Source organism: Sciurus vulgaris (genome assembly GCF_902686455.1).
Source record: "Sciurus vulgaris genome assembly, chromosome: 11".
NCBI lineage: Eukaryota > Metazoa > Chordata > Mammalia > Rodentia > Sciuridae > Sciurus > Sciurus vulgaris.
In genome coordinates, this window is record NC_136472.1 from 1,059,297 (window position 1) to 1,072,075 (window position 12,779).

The window sequence follows — 12,779 nt, forward strand, 5'->3', positions numbered from 1 at the left end:
CAAACCACAGGGCAGCGAAACCAGCCGTCCCCGCAGCCCTAATTCCCTCAGAACCCTCTGGAGGAAGGGCATTTACGTGGGAATGCTAAAGAAGTGGACCCAGGGGAGACCTGCGCAGGCCTGGGGCGGGGGGCCTTGAGGCAAGGGAAGGGTTCTCTTAGCCCGGCCACTGTTCCGACCCGCATCTTTCCTGGAAGCACTTTACCTGCAGCCCTGCCTGGCTTCAGTGGATAGGCTATGTCACAGCCTACAGCAAATCACCTGCTATCTGCAGGAGAAATGCAGGCCCGAGATAATATCCATAGAGGAACCCAAGTTACTCTGAAGGGGAGGCTTTTGTGACCCTTTCCTCAGACCACATCCTGGAACTCAGGATGATGAGGATAATTCCCTCTAACCAAAAAATCTTTAAGAACAGGCTCCAATTAGAACTGATCAGCATGGGCCAAAGTGACCTAGAGTTGTCCTGGTGGCAGGGACTTGAAAATCTGATGCATCCTGCTGTCAGTCAAAAGTCAAGAGGTGGACCTGGGTGGGATTCTCTTCTCCTGGACCCCAATAAAACTAGAGCACAGAAGAGGCACGGGGTCCCTCTCCCTTGAGAGTGTTCCTTTTCCCGTCATATCCCTTCAATAAACTCATGCCTGTTACTCTGAGCGCCAAGTCCAAAATCTTTCTGAACTGATTGCAAGAATGCGGGGGGGGGGGGGGGGGGGGCGCTTCACATTGCGCAGTTTCCAAGAAGATCCCAGCCCTGTAATGCGGCGGGAGGGGCACAGATTTGTGGGTAAGTGAAGGAGCTGAGAGATCCCAAGCAACCACTGTTCTGCACAGCTCCTCAGAGGATGTCTCCATCCTTACAGTTGTGACCTCCCAGTCCTCCCCAGGACTCTGCCATGGAAAAGCAGCCTTGGGTCTTTCCACCTGTTACCGTCTAGGGGTGCTGAGTTCATTGTCTCCGTTCAGCAAAGAATTGAAGAACAGGACACAGGAACAGCAAGCAAGAAGTTGGTTTATGGCAAAAGCCACAGAGACAGACGTCTCCAGAGAGAAGAGACCCCAGGGTGGGAATCAGGCGCCCATCTCAATGGATTCGTCCCCTGACGGGTTCACGGTTGAATGAGCTGTTGAGACGAGCTGAACACTATAGGAGGAAGCGGGCCACTGGGCCTGTGTCCTGGAAGGGTCCGTCTCGTCCCCAGCCCTTCCTCGTCCCCAGCCCTCTGCTTCCGACTGCCACGCCCTTCTGCCACAAGGCTTCCATCTTGCTCAGGTCCAAGCAATGGAGTCAGCTGACCATGGACTCTGAAACCTCAGAGTCAAAATAAATCTTTTCTCCTTCAAGTTGATTTTCTCAGGTGTTTTGTCACAGTGATCAAATGCTAACTAACAAGACACTAGTAAATATTTTCAGTTTCTGAGTAGAGGGAAATGATGGAATTGCCTTAGAGAGCTGATCCACAAGAAGTAGGAACAACTCAGAAAGCAATGATATTCTATTGAATAAAAGCCATTTTCTTTAACAAACAGTATGATTTTTTGCCTTTCAAATAAGGCCCATAGGACTCCTGGCCTCTGCCTGGGTGCACAGCTGGAGAAGCATTCCTCCTGCCCTTAGTGTAAACGTGTAAGAAGGGATTATTCACTGCGAGTTCATCAGAGAGCCAAGGCTGCCAGACAACCATGTGGCCGCAGATATGAGGAGAGGCCTGCACAGGTGAGAGGGATGGGGTGCCGGCCCTTGCCAGCAAGAATTCAGCTAGTCGAGCTGGGAAATGGGTGGCAGCTACAGGTGAGTCGGTGAGGGGATGCAGAGCCCCGAGGGACTGGATGAGGGTAGGGGCACAGACACAAGAAATCCCCGCAGTTCCTCAGGCTTGCGCTCGTGGGGAAAGCAGGTAACAGCCAGCATTGCTTCCCTGAGAGGGCAGGAGGAAGTCCACCACAGCTGGGGAGAAGGGAACAGCAAAGACACCTTAGCCACCTGGGGAAGGGACTCAGACTCTGAAAGGACACGTGCCTGAGGGGCAGGAATATCATGCCTGCCTAAGACAGACTGAAGTGGAACAGAGCAAGCTCTCCTACTCCTACCTGCCAGGCTGGCAAGCACCACGCAGCAAGCCAAGTGGAGAGCTGCTGGGGCAGCTGTACCGGCCGGCACAGACCTCCCCGGAGATGACACGGGGGACTCAGACACAATCAGTGACCTAGAACACAAAAAGACCACAGAGAAACGTCAGTAGAAACTAAAACATCGTTTAAGAAGACCAAAAAGATGAATAACCCCCTGGGTAAACTGATCAGGAAAAACAGATAGAAGGCACAAACCACCAGCACCAGGAATGACCAGGCAGACATCACTAGGGACCCTACAGACATAAGGAGACTGAGGAGGCACGTTGCAGACAATCTCACTTAAGTTAGACGTGCTGAAATGACAGGTGCGTTCTTCGAAAGGCACAAATTACCAAAGCTCTCTCAGGGAGGAATGGACGACCCAAATAGCCATTCCTTTATTAGAGGTGTTAAAAAACCTTTCCACGTAGAAACCACAGGCTCAGATGACTTCAGTGGTGAGTTCTACAAAATTTGAGAAAGAAATAACACCAATTCTACAGAAAACATAAGAGGTGAAAATGCTTTCCAACTCATTCTATGCAGTCAGCATTACCCTGGTACCAAAACCAAATACGTTGCAAGAAAAGAAAACCACAAACTAGTATCCCTCATGAACCTAGATGCAAAATTCTTAATGATGGCTTCAGCAAATTGAATTTATCCATATATAGTGCGGATGATACATCATCATACAGCAGCATGATGGTTTACACTTGAAAATCATCAGTCAATGCAATTTACCACATTAATAAACTAAAAGAAAACACACCACCATCTGAAGAGAGGCAGAAAAGTATTTGGCAAAACCCATTCCAGAAATTATCTCTCTGCAAAACAGGAGGAGGAGGGAGCCCCTTCAATCTGACAAAGTCACCCAGAGAAACACAAAGCCAGCGCTGCACTGCATGGGAACCAGTGAACCGGCCTCCCTGAGTCAGGAACAGGAAGAGGCTGTCTACTTCCAGCCCTCCTGCTCTGCATCCTGCGGAAGCTCCTGGCCAGCACTAGCAGGCATGAAAAAGAAACAAAGGTCCCAGCTCCTCATTTACAAAGAATGGCCTCTGCGGAGATTCCCACAGAACCTACTCCTAGCTCCGAGAACCAACTGGTGAGTTTATTAAGGTGGCAGAGTTTAAGGGAAGTGAAGAAAAAAAGAAAAAACTACTGTATTCATACAGCAATAAACATTCAGAAATTAAAATGAAACCATTTATGAGAACATCAAGAAATTCAATACGAGCCAGGTGCAGTGGCATATGCCTGTATCTCAGCAGCTTGGGAGGCTGAGGCAGGAGGATGGCAGGTTCAAATCCAGCCTCACCAACTTAGTGAAGCCCTGTCTTAAAATAAAACATAAAAAGGGCTGGGGATAGGGCTTAGTGGTAAAGCACCCTGGGTTCAATCTGTGGTACAAATACATACATACCTACATACATACATAAATACATACTCAGGGGTAAATCTGACCCAAATGTTCAAGACATTGAACATCATACACTGAAAATGCTGCTGAGAGATTGAAAAGTGGAAAGACGTTGTGTTCTTGTTGAGACTCAATATTTTTTAAAAGTTATTTCTTCCCAAATTGATATATGGATACACATAATCCCACTAAAACCCCAGCAAACTCTTTTCCTCCCTAAGGAATTGAATTGATGTGGAAATGCAACAGATATACAAAAATCCAGACATACAAAAATCCAGAGACACAGCGTAATCTGTAATCTCTAATTTTAGGGACTTGAGTTCAAGGCCAGCCTGGTAACAGAGAGAGAGCGGGACGGAAGAAGGATCCAGAACAACTCTGAAGAAGGTCAAAACTGAAAGTCACAATACCTAATTATGAGACAACACGGAGGCCTGGGGACAGGCCACTGTGGTACTGCCACCACACAGACCACACACAGATAACAGAACAGAGTGCTAAGTCAGAAACAGAGCCACACATAAGTGGCTAATTAGTTTTTTTAACATTTATTTTTATTGTAAACAAATGGGATACATGTTGTCTGTTTGTACATGGAGTAACAGCATACCATTTGCGTGATCATACATTTACATAGGGTAATGAAGTTTGATTCATTCTGTTATTTTTTCCTTTCCCCCCCACCCCTCCCACCCCTCTTTACCCTCTATACAGTCCCTCCTTCCTCCATTCTTGCCTCCCTCCCACCCCCCATTATGTGTCATCATCTGCTTATCAGCGAGATCATTTGGCCTTTGGTTTTTTGAGATTGGCTTATCTCACTTAGCATGATATTCTCCAATTTCATCCATTTGCCTGCAAATGCCATAATTTTATTCTTCTTTATAGCTGAGTAATAGTCCATTGTATAAATATACCACAATTTCTTTATCCATTCATCAATTGAAGGGCATCTAGGTTGGTTCCACAGTCTTGCTATTGTGAATTGAGCAGCTATGAACATTGATGTGGCTGTATCTCTGTAGTATGCTGATTTTAAGTCCTTTGGGTATAGGCCGAGGAGTGGGATAGGTGGGTCAAATGGTGGTTCTATTCCATGTTTTCTAAGGAATCTCCACACTGCTTTCCAGAGTGGCTGCACTAATTGGCAACCCCACCAGCAATGTATGAGTGTACCTTTTTCCCCACATCTTCTCCAACACCTATTGTTGCTTGTATTCTTGATAATTGCCATTCTAATTGGGGTGAGATGGAATCTTAGGGTGGTTTTGATTTGCATTTCTCTTATTAGTAAAGATGTTGAACATTTTTTCATATGTTTGTTGATTGCTTGTAGATCTTCTCCTGTGAAGTGTCTGTTCATATCCTTAGCCCATTTGTTGATTGGGTTATTTGTATTCTTGGTGTAGAGTTTTTTGAGTTCTTTATATATTCTGGAAATTAGTGCTCTATCTGAAATATGAGTGGCAAAGATTTTCATCCACTCTGTAGGTGCTCTCTTCACATTGCTGATAGTTTCCTTTGCTGAGAGAAAGCTATTTAGTTCGAATCTTTCCCAGTTATTGATTCTTGCTTTTATTTCTTGTGCTTTGGGAGTCCTGTTAAGGAAGTCTGATCCTAAGCCGACAAGGTGAAGATTTGGACCTACTTTTTCTTCTATAAGATGCAGGGTCTCTGGTCTGATTCTAAGGTCCTTGATTCATTGTGAGTTGATTTTTGTGCAGGGTGAGAGATAGGGGTTTAGTTTCATTCTGTTGCCTATGGATTTCCAGTTTTCCCAGCACCATTTGTTGGAGAGGCTATCTTTTCTCCATTGCATATTTTTGGCACCTTTGTCTAGTATTAGAAAATTGTATTTATTTGGGTTTGTGTCCATGTCCTCTATTCTGTACCATTGATCTACCTGTCTATTTTTGTGCCAATACCATGCCGTTTTTGTTACTATTGCTTTGTAGTATAGTTGAAGTTCTGGTATTGCGATACCCCCTGTTTCATTCTTCCTGCTAAGGATTGCTTCAGCTATTCTGGGTTTCTTATTCTTCCAAATGAATTTCATGATTGCTTGCTCTGTTTCTGTGAGGTACGTCATGGGAATTTTAATTGGAATTGCATTGAATCTATATAACACTTTTGGTGGTATGGCCATTTTGACAATATTAATTCTGCCTATCCAAGAACATGGGCGATCTTTCCATCTTCTAAGGTCTTCCTCAATTTCTTTCTTCAATGTTTTATAGTTTTCATCGTAGAGATCTTTTACCTCTTTGGTTAGATTGATTCCCAAGTATTTTTTTTTTTTTTGAGGCTATTGCAAATGGGGTTGTTTTCCTCATTTCCCTTTCAGCTGTTTCATCACTTGCATATAAAAATGCTTTAGATTTATGCGGGTTGATTTTATAGCCTGCTATTTTGCTGAATTCATTGATGAGGTCTAGAAGTTTTCTGGAGGAGGTTTTTGGATCCTCTAAATATAGAATCATGTCATCAGCAAATAATGACAGCTTAAGTTCCTCTTTTCCTATTTGTATCCCTTTAATTTCTTTAGTCTGCCTAATTGCTCTGGCTAGAGTTTCAAGGACAATGTTGAGTAGAAGTGGTGAAAGAGGACATCCCTGTCTTGTTCCTGTTTTTAAAGGGAATGCTTTCAGTTTTTCTCCTTTAAGAATGATGTTGGCCATGGGCTTAGCATGAATAGCCTTTACAATGTTCAGGTATGTTCCTACTATCCCTATTTTTTCTAGTGTTTTGAGCATGAAGGGGTGTTGTATTTTGTCAAACACTTTTTCTGCATCAATTGAAATAACCATATGATTCTTATCCTTAAGTCTATTGACATGATGGATTATTGATTTATGGACGTTAAACCATCCTTGCATTCCAGGGATGAACCCCACTTGATCGTGGTGCACAATTTTCTTAATATGTTTTTGGATACGGTTTGCCAATATTTTGTTAAGGATCTTTGCATCTATATTCATCAAGGATATTGGTCTAAAATGTTCTTTCCTTGATGTGTCTTTGCCTGGTTTGGGTATGAGGGTGATATTAGCTTCATAGAATGAGTTTGGTAGGGTTCCCTCATTTTCTATTTCCTGGAATACTTTGAGAAGTATTGGAATGAGTTCTTCTTTGAAGGTCTTGTAGAACTCAGCTGAGAATCCATCTGGTCCTGGGCTTTTCTTGGATGGTAGGTTTTTAATGGCTTCTTCTGTTTCATTGCTTGATATTGATCTGTTTAAATTGTGTATGTCCTCCTGGTTCAGCTTGGGAGGAGCACATGTCTCTAGAAATTTCTCAATATCTTCGGTACTTTCTATTTTGTTGGAATACAGATTATCAAAGTAGCTTCTCATTATGTTCTGTATCTCAGTGGTGTCTGTTGTGATATTTCCTTTTGCATCATGTATTTTAGTAATTTGAGTTTTCTCTCTCCTTCTCTTTGTTAGTGTGGCTAAGGGTTTGTCTATTTTGTTTACTTTCTCAAAGAACCAACTTTTTGTTTTGTCAATTTTTTGAATTGTTTCTTTTGTTTCAATTTCATTGATTTCAGCTCTGATTTTAATTATTTCCTGTCTTCTACTACTTCTGCTGCTATTCTGTTCTTTTTCTAGGGCTTTGAGCTGTAATGTTAGGTCATTTAGTTGTTGACTTTTTATTCTTTCTTGAATGTGCTCCATGCAATGAATTTTCCTCTTAGTACCACTTTCATAGTGTCCCAGAGATTTTGATATGTTGTATCGTCGTTCTCATTGACCTCTAAGAATTTTTTTTATCTCCTCCCTGATGTTTTTGTTATCCATGTTTCATTCAATAGCATATTATTTAGTCTCCAGGTGTTGGAGTAATTTCTGTTTTTTATTTTGTCATTGATTTCTATTCTCAGTCCATTATGATCTGATAGAACACAAGGCAGTATCTCTATTTTTTTGCATTTCCTAAGGGCTGCTTTGTGGCATAACATATGGTCTATTTTCAAGAAGGTTCCATGTGCTGCTGAGAAGAAAGTGAATCCACTCGTTGATGGATGGAATATTCTATATATGTCTATTAAGTCTAGGTTATTGATTGTGTTATTGAGTTCTATGGTTTCTTTGTTTAGTTTTTGTTTGGAAGATCTATCTAGTGGTGACAGTGGTGCATTAAAGTCGCCCAGAATTATTGTGTTGTGGTCTATGTGATTCTTGAAATTGAGAAGGATTTGTTTGATGTACAGGGATGCACCATTGTTTGGGGCATAAATATTTACTATCGTTATGTCTTCCTGATTTATGGTTCCCTTCAGCAGTATGAAATGTCCTTCTTTATCCCTTCTGACTAACTTTGGCTTGAAGTCCACTTTATCTGATATAAGGATGGAAACCCCTGCTTTTTTACTGAGTCCATGTGCATGGTAGGTTTTTTCCCATCCTTTCACCTTTAGCCTGTGGATGTCTTTTTCTATGAGATGAGTCTCTTGCAGGCAGCATATTGTTGGGTCTTTCTTTTTAATCCATTCTGCCAGTCTGTGCCTTTTGATTGATGAGTTTAGGCCATTAACGTTCAGGGTTATTATTGAGATATGATTTGTGTTCCCAGTCATTTGGCTTATTTTTGGTTTTTAAGTTGGCTTGGTTTCTCCTTTGAGTGGTTTTTCTCTAAGGTAGTTCCTCCCTTTGCTGACCTCCATTGTTGTTTTTCATTTCCTCCTCATGGAATATTTTGTTGAGAACATTCTGTAGTGCAGGCTTTCTATTTGTAAATTCTTTTAACTTTTGTTTATCATTGAAGGATTTTATTTCATCTTCAAATCTGAAGGTTAGTTTTGCTGGGTATAGGATTCTTGGTTGCCAACCATGTTCTTTCAGAGCTTGAAATATGTTGCTCCAGGCCCTTCTAGCTTTTAGATTCTGGGTTGAGAAGTCTGCTGCTATCCGTATTGGTCTCCCCCTATATGTAATCTGATGCTTTTCTCTCGCGGCCTTCAAAATCCTATCTTTATTTTGAATGTTAGGCATTTTCATTATAATATGCCTTGGTGTGATCTGTTGTGATTCTGTGCATTTGGTGTTCTGTAAGCCTCTTGTATTTGATTTTCCATTTCATTCTTCAGGTTTGGGAAATTTTCTGATATTATTTCATTGAATAGGTTGTTCATTCTTTTGGTTTGTACCTCTGTGCCTTTCCGCAGTTTTAAATGCATGCACTTTGCACAGCTGGAACATCCTCCGGGTAGGCCCGTTGCCCAGCCCACTGGCTGCCCCAGCCACTTTGCTCCGTATCCATGTCTGCGACTCCTCTGGGGACTCGCGTGGGGGAACCCTCCTGTGACCGGCTTGTTCACTAAGCACAGTGTCCTCAAGGTCACCCATGTCAAAATTTCCTTCTTGAGAGGTTGAGAAACGTTCCGCTGTGCAGACAGGCCACATCTGTGTGTCCGACCATCTGTTGACAGGCTTCTGTCTCTGGACCGTTGTGAATGATTCCATGTTATTCACTCTCAGCCGAGAAAGGATGGTCTTTTCAGCAAATGGTGCTGGAACTTCTGGGCATCATTCGCAGAACAGTAGCCGTGGTCCAAGTCACATGTCAATGAACAAGTTAACAAAGGATTACCTGTGGCTATAAGTGCCCATACACCTTTCTGAAGGACATGAGAACATCTTTGTAATTTGGGGCTGAGTAAGGATTTCTTAGCTACAGCAGCCCCAATTTGGCTTATTTTTTAGGGGGGGTACTGGGGATTGAACCCAGGGACCTTAACCACTGAGCCACATCTCCAGTCTTTTTTATATTTTATTTAGAGACAGGGTCTCGGTGAGTTGCCCAGGGCCTCACTAAGTTGCTGAGGCTGACTTCGAACTTGCAATCCTCCTGCCTCAGCCTTCCAAGCTGCTGGTATCACAGGCATGTATCACTGTGCCCAGCTCCCAATGTGCTTTTTAATGAGATGAACTTCATTAAATTTAATAACATCTACTCCTACAAAAACAGTTCAGAGAAGAAGAAAAAAAAGCAACAGACCAAGAGAATATTTGCAAATCATACATCAGACGAAGGATCATTGTGCAGAACAGAGCAAGATGCCTTCAAACTTCATAAGAAAAGCAACAGCCCAACTGGAATGGGCGGAAGGTTTGGGAGGATACTTGGCCACAAAGAGAGGAAAGATGCATTAGAACCGCAATGAGCTGCCACCACACCAGACCCAGCTTCCAGCAGCACAGCAGGGGGGTCCTTGAGCCCTCCCCAAACCTGCACCCCTGCTGGGATGTCTCCTGGAAACGTGGCAGCTTTCCCATGAATCAGTGGTATCCAGAGCCACGAGGACTGGCCCCCAGGGCAGACGTTGGTGAAAGCCACCTCAGGGCTGCTCAGAGCACATGGTCCCAAGGAGGGGGTGAGCTGGGCAGGTGCATGGCACAGAAGCACCTGTCCTCCAGCGGGACAGGACGGCAGGCTGCAGGCTGTGGTGCCTGCCTGTCCCCTGCCCGTGCCCTGCCTGCTGCATGCACTGTGCTGCTGTGATGAAGACTCCAGGCCTGGCACTCAGCACAGCAGACACCCAGAGACTCTCCGACCTGGGCAGAGTCCCTGTCGGGGCTACACGACCAGGCTCCCTGAGAGCCTGGGGGGCCTTCACGCCTCGCCAGTTCCGGGGCCTCAGATGTCCCAGTCTTGAGGTCCCAGACTCCAGTCTCTCCCAGGTCTTCTCATGGCCTTGTCCTCTGCCCCGGGACTTTGCCCACGTTCTCCTTCTCACTCCCATGCCCACAGGTACACATGCAGGCACGCGCACACACATCTGCACGGGAACACTGCTGAGTCTGCACCTGCCAGTGCTGAGCTCAGTGTCACCCCAGTGGTCCTGGCTCCCCGTCTCACATCCTGGGCTCCCTCAGCTGGGACACAGGAGAGGGAGGCTGGGAAGAGCAGCCCTGGCCAGGCAGCTGCAGGAGCTTTGGGATCCTGGGGAGGAAGGGCAGGGAAGATGCAGAAGGCCACCATCTCTCCCTCAGGATCCTGTGTGGCCACAGTCCCCTGCCAGCTCTTCTCCCTCCTGCAGAGCCAGCCCAGCCACCCCACCACTGCAGGGTGCCCGGACCCAGATGCCATGGTCCCTCGGTCCCTCCTCCCCGTCCCCTGCAGCTCCACTCAGTCGTGATCCACATACCACCCACCGGTGTAAAGTGTGCATATCTGTGGCTTCCACATACCTAGAGCAAGGAACCCGTCACCGCAATCAATTTTTGCACACTTTCATCACCCCAAAGCAGCCCTGCAGCCCTCAGTTACCCCCGCCACCTCACCTGCCTCCTGTCTCTGCAGATCAGCCTGTTCTGGACATTTCATGGGCCTGTCCGTGAATTCAGGCTCCCCTGTGTCTGGCTCATCTCAGCAGAGTGTCCTGGAGGTCCAGCCATATTGGAGCAAGTGTGAGAATGTCCCTCCTGCTGAGGGCTGAGTGACATTCCATGCTGAGGGTGGACTCGTATATTTATCGGCTGATCAACCCAGGACACTTGTGTTGCTTCCACGATTGACTATTGTGGATGCTGCTGATGTGAACATCTGGACCCTATTTTCAATTGTGTATCATTCCTTTTCAGGGCCAAATAACATTCTACCACAGGGGTATAACACATTCTCCATCAGCTGCTGGACACTGAGTTATTGTCGCTTTATTGTTATGAATAATGCTGCTATGAGCATGCGTGGACACAGGTTCTCTTTTCTCTTGGGTATGTTCCTAGGGCAGAACTGCCGGGACACAAGGCAGCTCCGTACCTAGCATTCTGAACCACTGCCAGACTGGTCCACAGTGGTTGCACCATTTTTCATTCCCAGTCCCTGGCTTCCATTTTTTAAACACTTACTATTATGAGCCGGGCATGATGGCCAGTTAAAAATGGCAAAGGATAGCTGGGCACCATGGCATATGCCTGTAATCCCGGTGACTTGGAAGGCCAAGGCAGGAGGATTGCAAATTCAAAGCCAGTGTCAGCAACTTAGTGGGACCATGTCTCAAAATAAAACACAAAAAGGGCCTGGGCTGTAGCTCAGTGGTTAAGTGCCCCTGGGTTCAATTCCCAGTAACACACACACACAAAAAAAGGTGCAGAATAGCTCGGCTGGTAGAGTGTTTGCCTCACAAGCACAAAGCCCTGGGTTCAATCCCCAGCACCGCGAAGTAAGAAGGAAAAAAATTTAAAAAGTTGCTCTCACGGCCACCCTAGAGGGCATAAGGGGACACCTCATGTGGTGTGGATTTGCATTTTCCCGATGGGTGATGCCAAGCCTCTTTTCCCTCTTTTTAGGGGTTTACTTGTTATTCACTTATCTTCTTTGGAGGAATACCTGTTCCTATCTTTTGTCTTTCTGTTTTTGTTTGTGGACTGGGCATTGAACCCAGGGATACTTAACCACTGAGCCACATCCCTAGCCCCTCTTATGTTTTATTTTGAGACAGGGTCTCAATAAATTGCCTTGGGACTCCCTAAGTTGCTGAGGCTGGCTGTGAACTCATGATTCTCCTGCCTCAGCCTCCTGAGTCACTGGGATTACAGTCATGTGCCATCATGTCCAGCTAGCCTTTGCCATTTTTAACTGGGTTGTTTGTCTTAGCATTGTTGAGTTCCAACAGTTCTCTCTACAACCTCCCTTTAATTTTCTTTTTATTTAATTTTTAAAAAACTTTAACAGTACTGAGGCCTGAACCCAGGGTGCTCCAACAAATGGGCCACATCCCAGCCCTTTTTATTTTATTTTGAGACAGGGCCTCTCTAAGTTGCTGGGGCTGGCCTCAAACTTGCAGTCCTCCTGCCCCAGCCTCCAAAGTCTCTGGGGTCACGGGTGTGGCCCCAGCACCTGGCAAACGTTCTAATGCTGATGAAGTCCAGTTTACCTGTTTTCCCCTTTTGTTGCTTTGCTTTGGGGTGTCATATCCAAGAAACTCAGGGTTGTGAAGTTTACTCCCAAGTGTTCTGTAGCCTGAGGTCTTACATTAAGGTCTCTGATTCACTCTGAGCTGACCGCTGACCACGGTATGAGGTTCGGGTCCCTTCCTAGCGACTACTGAGCTCCCTCATGCTCTGATGCTCTTCTGCCTCTGTGAAGACTCAGCCCTGGGCTGCCGCTGCATTACTGCTGTGGCAGTGAAGCTCCTGGACACGTCCATGCCCCTAGACAGCTGTAACTGCTCCCTGTGACGGGGGCTCACAGCACCTTGGAGGCTGGTGGGACCAGGTCCCATTAGAGG